The sequence below is a fragment of the Peromyscus eremicus genome, chromosome 17 (genome assembly GCF_949786415.1).
Source record: "Peromyscus eremicus chromosome 17, PerEre_H2_v1, whole genome shotgun sequence".
Lineage (NCBI taxonomy): Eukaryota > Metazoa > Chordata > Mammalia > Rodentia > Cricetidae > Peromyscus > Peromyscus eremicus.
The window spans coordinates 29,621,221-29,637,591 of record NC_081433.1 but is presented as its reverse complement, the minus strand read 5'-3'; positions in this window follow the sequence as shown (position 1 = coordinate 29,637,591).

Here is a 16,371-nt window from a genome sequence, read left to right as displayed (position 1 = left end):
ACACAGACGAGGTAGATTACTTTGGAGTGTTACAGCAGACATGGCAGCACCACAGTCTATGGTGTGATTATAGCATTGATCACTATGAATCAGTGTGAATCCAAGACAGGGAGAGACCTGTAGGCTGTGGGCCCTGACAGAGAGACAACCAGGACAGGAACTGGTACTGAGTTGGACTCTGCTTTTCTTTCCTTCCTTTGGGGAACAACCAAAGAAATGAAGAGTATTTTAAATATAGGTGGTGGGTGGATATTTATTGGTGATTCAAGGATTGATTTTTAAAAGATTATCATAATGTCAGATTTCTTCCCTACTTTTCATCCTCCTCCCTATCCTTCTCCCATTCCTCCTTTTTCTTATCTGTCTCTGTCTGTCTGTCTGTCTGTCTCTCTCTCTCTCTCTCTTTATGGGTCTCTCCTTCTCTTCTGCCTTTTTTGCCTCCTCCTCAGCTTAAATCATTAATAAATGATGGCCTTGTACTTAATGTGTAGTTCAGGCTGGCCTTGAACACCAACTTCTGCCCTTTGAGTGCCCAGATCCTGAGCTTGAACCATCAAGCCTGGCAGAGGGCATAATACTCAGCATCTTCTGAAGACCAATGACTCTCCTCCCCAAATCAGCATTCTTCCCTCATGCCCCAAATAAACTAACAGGAAAAACTGATCCAAAAATAAACCCAATATGCTTTAGGTTTGGGATTTTAAACAGCCAGAATACATATTTCACTGAAGTTGGAATTGGGGCCATCCAGGTCTCCTCCTTCAAGGATCCTCCATCTGGAAAACCTTTTGTTCATACATATTTAGATCTTAAAATAAAATTGGTTTATTCTTGTTTTCTATCAAGAAAAACTACAAAATGTTAAAAAAAATCAGTGTGCACATTTCCAAGACAACTCTTTAAAATGAATGAAGGTATTTTTGTGTGTGTGTGTGATTGTCTGATTGACTCAATAAATTTGCATAATTGCCACTGAAAAATTAGGTACTTAATTTAATATATATGAAGAAGAAAGTCATGTAAGAAAATCTATGTAAAACATTATTGTAGATGAATTTCTAAACAGTCTTATTAAATAAGAAACACAGAGCCAAATACAGGAGTGAAATCCATAGAGATCATAGAAATAGGAATAGCCACCACTAACCTTAGTTCATGATGCTGCCTTCGCTTCCCAAGAGAACCAGCTTCTTCCTGTCTAACCTGTGCCTTTATGGCCTTGCTGTTCTGCCTTCTCATTGGCTCTTAGCCCAGCCACCTCACTTCGTTGTCATTGCCTGTCTATACAGACCTCCAGGTCTCTATGGTTGGTACTGTGATTAAAGGTGTGTGTCACCATGCTTGGCTGTGTCCTTGAACACACAGAGACTCTGCTGGCCATGTGATCAGATTAAGGGCATGTGCCACCACTGCCAGACTTCTCCTTAATGGCTATAACCTCTGATCCCCAGGCAACTTTATTTATAAACATACAAATAAAATATCACCACATTTCAGCACTATGAAATATCACCACACATTATGATTGGGGCTAGAGAGATGCTTCACCAGTTGTGAATGTTTACTTGTGTTGCAGAGAACCTGAATTGGCTCCTAGAGTCCAGGTTAGGCAGCTCACAACTGCACGTGAGTCCAGCTCCAGAGGATCTGATACCCTCTTCTTGAATCTTTGGGCGCTGGTACTCACATGCATATACCTGCACACACACACACACACACACACACACACACACACACACACACACACACTCATGTGTTTATGAGTGTGTGTGTGTGTGTATAATTTTTGCCCCTGTCTTTCTGAATTCCTCCCAGACCTCCCCAGGGCTGAACCCAAACCCAAATGACTAGACAACACTAATTAAAATGGGGGGGGTTTTAAACAAAAAAAAGAGGAGGTCCCGATTAGTTTTTCTTCTATGATAATTTAAAAGCTGAATGTATTATTCTATTTAAATACACTTTGAATCACATTATATATTATGAATATTATAGTTTACTATTTGAAACCTACCAAGTATACTCACATAGTTATGAAAATATTAACCTTATAGAAATTAAATAAATTTTTTATGATTCTAATAATGACCCATACCATCATGAATATATTGAACTTATACAATTTAAATAAATTTTCTATTATACTAATATGACATTAATATAAAATAATTTACCTTATTAAATATTTTTAGAAAAATATAAAGAAGTATATTTAAAAGACTAACATAAGCTACCCCATATCAGAACAATGGAGAGAAGATAAATAGCACTTCATACATATACAGTAAATAGCATTTAGCTGGTTGATATTTTTGTATCATGGGTTGATCCAATTGAATTCATTTAATTAGTTCAAGACAAAGGCTTTAAGCTTGATATATATATATATATATATATATATATATATATATATATATATATATTAATGAGGGTTTCTTCTGAACTGGGATTATCTATTATTGTAAAGAAAATTCTTATAAAATTTGCCAGTCTTCAAAGTAGCAGGGTCCTGTGCTTTTGTTCCCTTTGGGGGAGAGACAGGGTCAAATCACACAGACTCTGGGAGAATGTTGAAACAAGCTCACTTTATTCAGGAAGAGGCAGGCCTTATATACTCTCCACCCCACCCTGGGGGGAGGTCTGATGAATATGCCTCTACTAGTGTGACATGGCTGCCTCTCATTGGTCCAGGTTATCTCCAGATCATATTTCAGCTACTGTTACTAAGGCCCTTAGGCAGACCCAGGTTGGCTCTCAGAAAGTATCTTTTTTACTTGTTTGGGCCATCTGGCCCTCAAGCCTGTTAGGGATGAGTCATCCCATACTTCAATTTTATCAATTTCTTCAGAATAAATGTGTAAACTTAAAACAAAAATCATCCTTTGATATGCTTGAAGTATTCTGTGACTCATCATAACAAGGCAGTCTTTCCTAAGACTACAGAATTTGCTGGTTTGCATCAGCAAAACTTAAATGGAAATCACAACATATTTAAAATAAAGAAGTTTACCTAAAGGAAACCACACTCTCCTTTTACGGAGGAACTAAAATCACTTCCACATAGTGGTGTTCTAAGAAGATTTGAAAGGAGTTTATTAGCTGTACATTATGTGTTACTGCTATGTACATTAGTAACTTAGGAGAAAGGAAATAAGGCTAGTATAACATGCTTCTAAACTACTGCTTTCTTCAAAGCACTCTTACTTAGATATCTATGAACTCAATTGGATCTACTCATGAATCTTTTAAATCAATTCCTTTTTATACGATCTTATATTGCAGCTCATATGTGAGCTGAATGACAGAATCACGTCACCTATGTGATACTAAATTTATATTCTCAAAATGTTCAGCTACATGCTGGTTATTGATTTTTTGGCAGTTAAATGCATCAAACATATGAAGTTAAAATTAAAATAGAGACATAGTCTATGGTTTTTAAATAGTGTATAATATAGAGTTTAGAACATAAAATTTTATAATATGAACAAAATGTTACATATTAAGTATAAAATCCAAATTTATTATGCAATATACAGATTTACACAAAATAGATATAAAATATTTAAATGTCTGGTTCTCAGAGAAATTAATACTTTAAAGACTACAATAAACACATTTTCAATCAATTTTATCAGAAAATGATCAGAATACATGGCTTTTAAGATTTAAATAATATAAACAAGCTCATTACTTTGAAAGAACATTAGAAAATATAAATTTTATTTATTATATTTTACTAATACATGTTAATGTATTAAAAATTAAGTATATTTATTTCAATATTCCTTGAATGGCATTAGTATGTCTTCTTTGGAGAAATGTTTTCCTCAGTCCTTTGCATTTTTTTTGTCTGTTTGCATGTGTAGATGTGTGCATGTGTGTTTGTGTGTGCACACTTGTCTATGTGTTTTTATATATATCTGTATATGTTGTAGTACCTTGTGTGTATGTGGAACTCCTTCCTTTAGGCACACACAAAGGCCTGAATAAAATAGTGTTATCCTCTATTGCCCTCTTACTTAATACCTTGAGCCATGGTCCCTTTCCCCACTGCATGCCCTCGGGAATTTTGTCAAAATTAAACTGACTATAAATGTGTAGGTTTGTGTCATAGCTTCTTTTATTTTTCTGTTCCATTTTCCTATTAGGCTAAGTCCCTTGGTTCTATAAAACTTTTATGCTAGTTTCTTTGTATTTCAAACAAAAATGTCAGCATAGTTTGATAGAATTCGCCTTTAATCTATAGATCTCTTTGGATGGCAAAGAAAATTTAATAGTATTCCGTTGGCATCCAGTTCTCTGAGACCCTACCAAATTGATGAATAGGATTTGCATACAGAACACTAGACTTTTAACACTACTTGTAATCCAGTTTTTGAAACTTACAATCCATATGGTCTGTCTTGATCGCAGCAGTGCTCACTTTCCAGAGCAAATTTTTCAATGCTAGTCAGTTTTTCGCTGATGTGATAAATACCCAAGAGGAACAACTTAAGAGGCAAGTTATAATTTGACTCAGAGCCAAAATACAGAAGTTACAATCCAGAGAAGGTGTCGTGATGTTGTGTTCCCCAAAATATTGTGCACCCTAATAAACTTATCTGGGGTCAGAGAACAGAACAGCCACTAGACATAGCGGCCAGAAATTAGTGGCACACACGCCTTTAATCCTAGCATTCCTAAAGCAGAGATCCATCAGGATCTCTGTGAGTTCAAGGCCACACTGGAAACAGCCAGGCATGGTGACACATGCCTTTAATCCCAGGAAGTAATGGCAGAAGCAGAAATGTATATAAGGCGTTAGGACCAGGAACTAGAGCCTGGTTAAGCTTTTAGGCCTTGAGCAGCACAGTTCAGCTGAGATCCATTTGGATGAGGACTCAGAAGCTTCCAGTCCGAGGAAACAGGATCAGCTGAGGAATTGGCAAGGTGAGGTGGCTGTGGCTTGTTCTGCTTCTCTGATCTTCCAGCATTCACCCCAATACCTGGCTCCAGGTTTGTTTCTATTAAAAAGACCATTTAAGATTCATGACACAAGAAGGCTTGATCCATTCTTTTGGGTTCCATGGTGAAGAAAAATATCATGTTATCAGGGATGCTTGGTAGCAGAAGTTGTTACCTTAAAGCAGTTAAAAAAGGGGAGATAAGATTCTGGTCACTGAGAGGGAGGGGCAGAGCCAATACAAGCCCCCAGGGACCTACTTGTTTCTTAAACTTGGTCTATGTCTTGCTATCTGTCAAGAATAGCATGGGTTAGGAATTTATCAATGGATTGATCCGTTGATGAGGTCAGTGTCCTTATGGTTCATCTACCTCTCAATGATTGACTACCAGCCAAGGGTCAAACTTCCAAAACAAGAGCCCCATTTTATTCAAATTATGAAACTTATCATACTTTCCAGCTCTAGAGTTACATACCTGTGTAGAATTTATATTTTTTCTGATTGTTCTGAATTATTTCCTTGCAGTCTCTTGAAATGTGTTGAGCTTTTTTCCTGTCTTACCCTCTCTGACTCTGCTCTTTCTCCCTTCTCCTTCTCTTTTCCTCTTCCAATCTCTTCTTCTTAATTCACCGATTTTACTTCATGGGGATATAGATGTATTTCTTCAACATCAGCTACTGAATAATTATTCCACTATGAGGCATTATGTCTTCTTGCTTTTTCATGTTTCTTACTCAGTATGTTAGTATCTGCATTTAAAGACATTAGAATTTATTCCAGATATGCAGACTGGCTTTGTCTAGGAGAACCCTTCTTCATTCATTTTTTTTCCTATCCAAATATTCTACAGTGGCCATTTAACATGATCCACAGATGGACTTTTCTATGAATCCTCTGGCATGCTGGCTTTGTGTCTGGGGTTTAATCCCTGTACTAAACTTGCTGACTAGATCTGTGGGGATGAGCACGGAGACTATATCTTCAGGACATGTACTAAAGACTAACTCTGAAAGGTTGATCTAGTACTGCGTAAGCCTCAAGCCTGAAAATGCAGGGACAAACTAATACTATGGAGTCCAAATTTTCAGGTATGGATAGAATCTGGGTATATGGAATCTGTCCTGGAAATTGGGTCTGCAGGAGTGTACTTGGAGCCCCAGTATGATGACCTTTGCTTACTACTATTACCTCCTAGTATAATCCTGAACCTTGGGTCTCCTAATCATGGGACTTACTGAGAGCCCAGGGCCAGCCTTAAGTTGAAGTTGGTGGGAAGAAGCTAACCTAGAATCTTGAAAGGCAGATTCTAATCTTATTCATGGAACTGCAGATGCTCTCTTGGAAGTGGACCTATTGAAGGTAATTCGGGAATTTGATCCAATGAATGCATTCTGTATCCTAGGTGAATAAATGCTTATCTCGAGGCTGGATCCATTAGAGGTAACTTGAGATCTACCGCTGTAAGAGTCTGCCTAGACTTGGCTTCCGTAATGAGGGCTTTCAGTGGCACAGGCCTGCAGCTGAAGATAAAGACAAACCTTGCAGCTCAGTTCCCTCTGCTTTCCCTAGTAGGCAGGGGTTTGTAGTTGAGGACGGGTTGTATATCTTTTAAATCTCTATTCCTGACCTTCTTCAAATACATCTTTTCACATAGTATAATGTATTACCTAACAGCAGGAATACTTTCAGAGAAATACTGGCTAGGGATTTTTATCACTGTAGGAGCTCCAGAGTGTATTCTTTACCCAAATCAGTAAGGAGTAGATCAGTCACTCTATGTGGCCTCTTGGTAATCAGGAAATGATAAACATGAGGTATATGAGGATGCTCCAAGCACGATATGCACACCATTTTAAAGTAATTTTTAATGTATAAATAAGAGAAGAATGCTCTAAAATGATGATATAAAAGCTAAGTATAGTAACTATATGTGGTAATAATAGACATTTGTAGTAAGTATTATCAAGTATTTACACAATCATATGTGCTATACTTTTGTAGACTTGGAATATAATGATTTGTTTAACTCAGGATCTCCACAAATAGTTCAGCAATGCCTTTGCCTTTGTGCAATAATGTTAAGAAGGCCATAATATAAATGGAAGGAGCTAGAAATAATCATTCGAGTGAGGTAACCCACATTCAGAAAGACAAATGCCACATGTTCGCTCTTAGATGTGGATGATAGCTTTGACTCTGTAGATACGTGTTTTTGAATGGGCAGATTCAGTACTAGAAGGTAATAAACTAATAAGGGCTCATTTGGGGGAATTTCATGGAAGGACAAAAGGATAAAATGTAAGGTTGGGGAAGAGGAGAAAGACGCAATCGGAGGTACTTAATGGTGTGTGGAGTTGGGGGACATGGTAGAGGATGGGGCAGGATAACTAAAATTAAACACCTTCAAAAATGCCATATGAAAACCTACTGCAGAAGCTTCCTAAAATATGTACACATGCATATACAAAAGACATATGTTAATAGGGTTTAAATGGAGTTACTCTACAATAGGGGTGTGATAATTCCTCCCCAGGCACCATGGAATATCAAATAAAAAGTTCAGTGCCAGGTATGGTATGCCTCTTTTTGAGCTGTTGGTCAGTGGAGTCCCATAGACCCACCCAAAACCTGTAAGGACTATTGCCACTGACCTTGTTTCCCCTGCACAACTTGATTGTAAGACCCTATTCTGAAGACCCAATATACCTGAAGTATAAGTTATGGAGAAACTAAGCTGGTATTGAACTGGAGCCTTCATATCTTCTGGATAGCTTTCATAGTGCTGGAAGTTCTATTTATACTACAGGGGGAGAAAAGTCATCAACAGTTTTACCCAGCTGTGAAATCTAGGAGCCATAATAACTACTCATCTGCCAATATATGCCCACTGATGTAATATTTGCATGCATGTTATGCCTTCTGATTGGATTTAAGATCTGTTCCACAAGATAGATCCTACATTTGGCACAGTATCTAAAACCTGTGGCTATACAAATAATAGGCCCTAGAGAAAAATGTACTACTAATATTCTGCTTATGGACCACAGTATTAACTGACTCCTAAGGACTTCTCATTATACTCATAGCTTAGTTCACCTCTCAACATTCATCAGATAAGCTCTCTTTTGCATTGGATAGTAAATGACTTCCAACTGGAATCCCAGCCATAAGGGTGGTAATCTTATGGCTGTCCCCCAAAGATCAAAATCCTCATTAAAGAAGGTAGAATGATCACAATCTCAAAACAGAGTAGATACCGACAGTGAAACAATATTTATTGAGCATGATGGAAGAGTCACACACATGAGCTAATAGTGGCTGTCAGTACATGTGCATGATCTTACACAAGATCAAGCCAACCAAACTCCCAGCAGGAAATGGGGAATGGGATCATGAAGCCCCACTCTTATCTGAGGACTATTGAAAACAGGTGGCTGCTAAGGGAAGACGAGTCAGGAGTGCAGTCCTTGAAAGGCTTCCCATGCTCTAACATGTGGTCAGACTCTCATGCCATGCAGGTAGCACTAAATGGATTCAATGGTATTAAAAAATGGGAATAGCAACATAAATATGGGAGGAAAAAGAGGCAGTGGGGATAGATGAGAAATTAGAGAGGAAAGAATGAGTTTGGATTTGGTCATAATTACATGTATGTTTCAATATTAAATAAAATTATTTGTCAAGTTGTTATAATTTTATGGAGCCACTTTCATACATATAGCCTGTCATGGACCAAAACATAGCCCTTATGCAACACATGAGTGTATTCCTCTGCTCCACTCGGGTGCAGCGTCTTAGCTCTTGTGAAGGTCTTTTGGTTCAGGGATGATTATTCCAATTGATATTTCTGTGAAGTATGAGCGGTACATAGCCCTATTCCTTCATCTTGTGATTTGAAAAGAATATCAAATTAATATTACTTTATTATGTTAGTAAGTTCTATTTTAGATGCAAAATTTGAAATTTGAGTTCATGAAACTCTCAATCATACTCTTTCTATATGTGTGGTATACCCAAATGAAATTGGGTGAAAGTACAGAGAATTTAGAATACAGATCACAGAATATGTAGACAGGGAATATGGCATACAGACAGTTTAGAGTGGTGACATAAATCTAAGCGTTTCGAAGTTATGGGGGCAAAGGAGAGATTATGACATCACTGTGTTTCCTGTTGACTGGTTGCGCCCATAACATTTAAATACATATTCCTGCTTTTTAGAGCATAACTGATATAGATGACATTATCCTATGAATAATGTAGCAAGGCTCATTGAAAAGTGAACCCTCTTCTCTCTGACAAAAGCCTTTTCCCTGAAGTGAAATGCCAGTGGGTCCTTAGTAGCTGAGAAACCTAAGCTTACTTCTTGACTGCCTAGTGGCAATTGAGTGAATTAATACATGTAAAGCTCTTCAGTGGTGGAGAACATGTTGTAAGTGCTCAATAAACATTAGCCATCATTGACATTATGGATTTTGCTTCCCTAGATCTTAGCTTAGTGCAAAATAAACAGCTTCTTAGAGGACTAAGTTCAGATTCAACACTCTTTATCCACTGAAAAGTGGAAGACAGTATGAATAAAATATGGCCATATTTCTATAATACCCTAGGATCTTCTAATTGAGATGCACTGGCAAACACCTAAGACCTTGTTGTAATTGGTGAATAGTAGCAAACTCATTTTGCCATTCTTAAGGATTATTTCATAAATTAATAGCTTCATGCATTGAGAATGAAGAACAAAATATGCTGTCTAGAATAAAGCTACATCCAAACAGATTGAATTTAAGAATGTCCTTTTTAGCAGGGTGTCCTACATGACATAACTCATACCCTTAAATAAAACTTGGTCTGGAGGTAATAAATTTGTATGATTTAAAATGAAATGTGAATTTATTTCCCAAATGATGCTCCAGGGAATATGTCTTTTTATATTATTGCCTAATCTGTTCTATCCTGGCATCAGCAGGTAGAAGTTCCTGAAATTTTCCAGTCTGATTTCTTCCTTTATCCTTCCCTCAATGGCCTTCCCTCTGGTAAGCTTTGTGTGGCTCTCCATTGCTTTGGTAGCATCCCTCCTGACTTTGTGTGGTTTTCAACTGAGACCTTGTCATCACATCCTCACTTCTATAAAAGTTCTCATCCTGTCCACACAGTAAGCTCTCAGATGAAAGAAGCCCCCTCTTTACCTTGAGATTCTATGAGCTTGGGATGATTCCTTGGATATGGCAGTTACTCAATAAATGTTTAATGTAGGAGAGACGAGGGAGGTCAGCATATCAGATGATATCGATCTTTCACTTTGCTCAGGCTTTACATCCCTTAGTATTTCTTTTAATCATCTAGGCACTTTGAACAGCTAAAATCTACTCCTTTAGATGAAGATTTATCTCTAAAAGTTTTGATCCATTACTATAAAAATTTAGAATCGTATAATGCTTTTAAAATTATCACAGCATTATTTTAAAATCACTTTATTGATCAAGGGAAATTTTTATATATATATATATACACATATATATATATATATATACATATATACATATCAGTATTATTTTACCACTTATAAGTATTAGGTAGAAACATTTTCACTGTATATTAGCTGAAGATGGAACTCAAATAATAGATAAAAGAAAAATAATACGTTTGGTATTAAGAAAACTCTTATTCAACCTTCAGAATCCCTCCTAAATAACTGTTTTATATAGTCTCTGTTTTTGATTTCCTCATGGGGGCTACTAAAACACCTGTACTGTTTCCATGCCTTGTGTATAACACTGATACTGTCACACATCACTCTATCTTGTCATTATTTTCATGCCCATCTCCTTAACCAGAGAATGGGCTCCAAGACCATGGCTTTGATCTTTTCTTGCCGCTCATACCAAGAGCAGTGCCTGCCACAGGATTAGTACTTAGAAAACTATTTTTGAATTGAAACTGTGTGACAATGAATGGAACAAAGAGCCATGCGTTCCATTTCGGATCACTCGCTTGCTTTGAAAGCGACTACATAAAGGATTTCTAATTCAGGATGATCTATTATAACCATCGCATGGAAGCCATTATTTTCAGAGAGTATGATGATAGCTTTGGTGTGTTGAAATAGATTACAAAGGCTTTGGCTTGAAATGCTGCTGCTCAAAACAGTGAAAGCATAATCAAAAATTGATAAACTTGTAACAAAACAAAAATGAGCCTCAGTGTTTCTGTTATTATTCTACAGTGGACAAGGGATTTCTAGATTGCTTTCTAAGTCCTCAAATAACAATTTTTTTTTTTGCTCGTAGAATAAATGGAAAAAAAGTAACGAGTCACAGGGGATTGTTTTCAACTTGCATTTGTCACACAACAAAAAGGTGCCATGTTTTGATTGGTAGAGCTCAAGTTAATTTACCAGTAAGATTTTTCACACATGAGTATGAACACACACACATACACACACACACACACACACACACACACACACACAAGCATACACGCACATATACACAAACACACATGCACAAATACACATACATAAACACATGCATACAGGCATGCACACACATACATGCGCACATACACAGACACATGCATACACATACACACACAAATGCACACACACACAAATGCACACACACACACACACACACACACACACACACACACACTTTCCAAGAAAAAGTACACGGTATAAAAAGCCATTGTATGTATTTGGAAATTGACCCAGATGCAAAATTATTCCAAATAGATGTACATACAGATATGATTTTTGTCTGAAAAGTTCTAGTTTAAAATACCATTCAATCATATCTCAACTATATTATTTCCGAACAAGTGGTTTCCAGAAACTTCAAGATTATTAAAGTAAGGTAATAAATATTTTCTCCTCATGGAATAGTGTTTGCTCCTAAGTTTAATTAGAATATACATAGTGTGTAGATTATCTGTAAATCAAGGCTTGATCTACAAATTTTTACAGTACCATGCAACCATATTTGCTTAGGCATTTTGTAAACAGATACTTATGTCTTGTTTTGAAGAATGACCTTTGGCTGATCAAAATGGAGACAAATGCTTTTCTCTGCTTACAAATTTAGACTCATTCAGAAAACTTAAGTTCTGAATGGGTTCGAAATATGATTTTAAGAATTTTCCCTATGTATTTTGAATGAATAGGATTGGGTGGGTGATTTGTAAACCTATATAAAACTGCCTGATATGATGTCAGTAATGTGTCGAATAAACATTGGGTTTGATTTTCAAATACTAACCTCATAAAGAAAAACTACCTGTTCAATGCATCTAGAAAAGGAATCATTTGTAAAGGAATCACATTTGAGGTTATCGCATGTGCAATTTGTCACATCATTTACAAGGTTCACGTTTTATCCACTAAAACCAAAGTCACCAAATGGACTTATGTAACAAGCACATTTGTTTGGATAAAGTGATTGTTATGAAGTTGATGAGTTATGAAGATATCCTATGAGTTTTAAAATATCACTACAGCTGTACAGATGATATAGTCCAGTGGACAGAAACAAACATTTTCATTTACATAAGCCTCTTTCTGAATTCTGACGCAGATATATATATATATATATATATATATATATATATATATATATATATATATATATATTAAGTCCTTAGAATTTGACTAGTTAAATGAAGGTTATTTACATAGGTAGAACAAAACAACTATAGTTCTATTGAGTAGGGTTCGAGAGAGTGGATGCTGAATCAGGAAACACATGGGTTCAAACACTGCCCCCCCCCTTTATTTACTAGATGTATATTTTTGGACAAAATACTGAAACTTCTGTGTCTTTGCTTATTTCACCATGACATACAGGTGATAAAAATTCATCTTTCATGGGTTTCACGCACAAGAAATATGGTAATAATCATATACTAAGGATTGTGCCAAATTCAGAATAAAAACTAAACAGGTGTGGACCTTTAATATAATCTGCATCTTAAGCATTATGTTGTGGTGATGCTGCCTCTCCTATTTTCTTTCTTATAAATAATAGTAAAACATAATTTTTTCAACTCCTGAGTAGAATGAGGATGCCAATTAAATACGGACAAAGGACTTAATGATTTGGAATTGGAAGATACTGTCTTATGTAAGGCATATTTTAAGTCTCAACTTTATATGTTTTAATGCATTTTATTTACTGATGAAATACTACCTCCTATTCCATGATTTCTCTGTATTTCAAAATATAAATATTATTATAAAAATTATAAGATAACATAGAATATTATTGAATAGGAAACATTTAATCATAATGTGTTATGTTTATCACAACTCATACCATGAGCATCAAAGTCCAATTCCACAGTCATGTAGATGGTAGTTCTCAAACATTCTTTTTTTAAAAATTTAATCCCAGATAAGTTTTGATTTTAACAGAGAATATATTTTAACCATAATGCTTAGAACAAGATAGAATTTTGTATTTATATAAGTTTTGATGTAATTTTTATATAAATAGGATATATGTTTTTATATGAATAGAATAAAACATGGAGCTGTTCTTTCATAGTATATGCAGGAAAGCTCTATAAACAATGTTTTCTAGAAGAGAGATGAAGAGGCTCCTTTATTTGGACTTCTTAGAGTTATATGATGCAGGTGCATACTGCAGTAAGTGAAGGATTAAAATCGTATTTATTAATGATTCTTGTTGGAGTAAGGGAGTTTCAAAGAGAATTAAAATCTCCTGAAAGTGGCCATTTTTAAGTCTTATAGACAATGTGCATCAGGGAAATGAGATTTCATTTCATTCTTAAACAGTAATCACGGCAATCATGCTAGTCTGTGAAGTCTGTCACTGGGGACGGCCTCTTTCCCTTAAAACCAATTTCTTCTGCCAAAGAACTAAAAGAAAGTGACCATCAATAAAACTTCTGATGACTGAATGAGAAACTCAGGGGAGTCCTTCTAAAGTTCTCCTGTGTTTATCCCCATAGTGTCTCAATGAAAGCTGAAAGGAATCTGGAGCTTTATTTAACTTTATTAATTTAAAATAATATATAACTAAATCTAATGGAGACATGCTCTAATGCCTTTAGTTGTACGATCTATGCCTATTCTAGGAGACAATAATGGAAGCAGACTGACACAGAAGCTTTATTAGGGAATGGTTGGGGCAATGAATTTCTCAAGCCAAGCTCTGATTGGCAATCCATTCCCATTTATGTCACAGCTGTGAGCCAAGCTCGGCTGGTGTCTGAGTACAGCTGGGATGATGCTGTTGACAATATGCAGAAATGAAAATCATTGTACTTTTGTTTGAACTGGTCCCTGATTTACGTTGATAAACAATAGCAGATTTTGTCTGCATTTCTTTTTCTTCTTTTTTTAATCTTTATTTGTGATTTTTATTCTTTTCCTTTCTGGAAAATAACCACTACACAGTTATAACAACATCTCCTAATCATTGAAAATTTAAAATTCTTCCCTCTTATAAAATGGCAGTGCTTGAAAACAAATAGAAAATTATAGAATGTTCAGAAAATATTTCCTTACCATCATAGGGTATTTTTTTTCTAGAAACATCAAGAACATTTTTGAAATACTGGGAAGACAAATCAAGTAATCTGAGAATTTCCCCCTTTATTAGACAACCTAATGGAAAACATTGGTCATTCCATTCAAACTTGGTATAATAATGAATATTCCAAATTCTTCCTACAAATCCTGTAGTAGGTACTTTTCTGTTACTATGACTAAGGGCTCCCAAAGAAGCAACTTAAGGGAAAGAGAGTTTATTTGGTTCCCAGTTTAAGATACACAGCCCATTGTGGAGGAGAAGTCATGGTAGTAGGTGTTTCCACAAGACAGAGCTGTTTCAGCAGACACCGCTCACCTCCTTCTATCTCTGTGTCTGAGATCTTAAATGGAACAGGAAACTAAGCTTTACTCTACAGTCTACATGTAATAATCCCAGAAGCTCACTGCTTCCATGGAGGATACACCTCCTAAAGGTTAAGCAACATTAGAAAACACTTCCATTAGCTTGGGACCAAATATAGAGACATATGTTCCTGTGGAGGACATCTTTTATTCAAACTACAACTCACTGCATTATGAAAGAAACCAAACAAATAGACGACTTTGTTTGCAGGAACCATGGCATACAAAGAAATATTTTGTTTGGTATTCAAATTTTATGTTTTTTGTTTGTCTAGGAAGAGACAAATTTTGAAACTCCAAGATACACTAGAGTCAACAATTTGTAGCATATTTCAAAGTACAAAGTAATACATACTGTTAACATACAACAAATTAAAAAGTTTGAAAAAATGTGTGATAACACAAATAATTATACATTTAATTATGCCTGTAGGAAAATTATATGTACAAATAGGGTATTTTTTATAGATGACACATGTGGAATAAGCTTTAAAGGAACAGCATTATCTGTATTGTCCTCACTGATTTCTTATCTCAAATACCAATGAAAACCCTTACTTTGTATAATCTATATACATTTATTAAAAGTTTAAAAGTAAACAGTGATAGAGTGGGTAAATATGGGAGGAGTTGGAAGAGGTGGTGAATATGATCAAAGTACATTGTATGAAATCATCAAACAATGAATTAAATATCATTTAAGTAAATAGTATTTAAAATTAATATTGAAATTGCCTCGGGACTATTTTATTTTTCTACCTTACAAATGAAGACAAGTTCTTGATAGCAAAACCTAAATGTAAGATCATGGTCTGTTTGCTGGTAATATCAGAAATTGGTTAGTCTTTAAACCTATGAAAACCTTAGAAGAACAAGATTTCAAATGAAGAAGCCTTTGATGATTACATGATCTCTACCTCCACCTGTGGTATCTATCATGTATGTATGTATGTATGTATGTATGTATGTATGTATCTATCTATCTATCTATCTATCTATCTATCTAAAATAGATTCTCATCGGACAATGCATCCTGACCACACCCTCCCCTCCCTTCACTGCTCCCAGCTCCCCTCCACCTCTTCTCTCCCCCAGATCCATTGCTCTTCACTTTCCCTTGATCAAAGAACAGGCCTCCAAGAGATGACAAACACACACCACAAAATAAGAAACAGTAAGACAAGGCAAAAGCCCTCATATCGAGTCTAGACAAGGCATGGCAATTGAAGGAAGAGAGTCCCAAAAGAAGGCAAAAGAATCAGAGACACATCTGCTCCTGCTGTTAGGAATCTTCCCAGCTAGCACAAGAAAAATACACCTGTTGAGAAAGGTTTTATTTTCCATTTGTCATGCTCTATATAGCTGTAGAAGGAAGAAGAAAAAAAAAGAGGTGAAGATCCAATTATCCTCAAGATAAAATTATGAAATCCATGTGTCTCTCTTGGCTCAATTAGGAAAAAAACGTACACATACATACACATATGTAAATTATATATATATATATATATATAT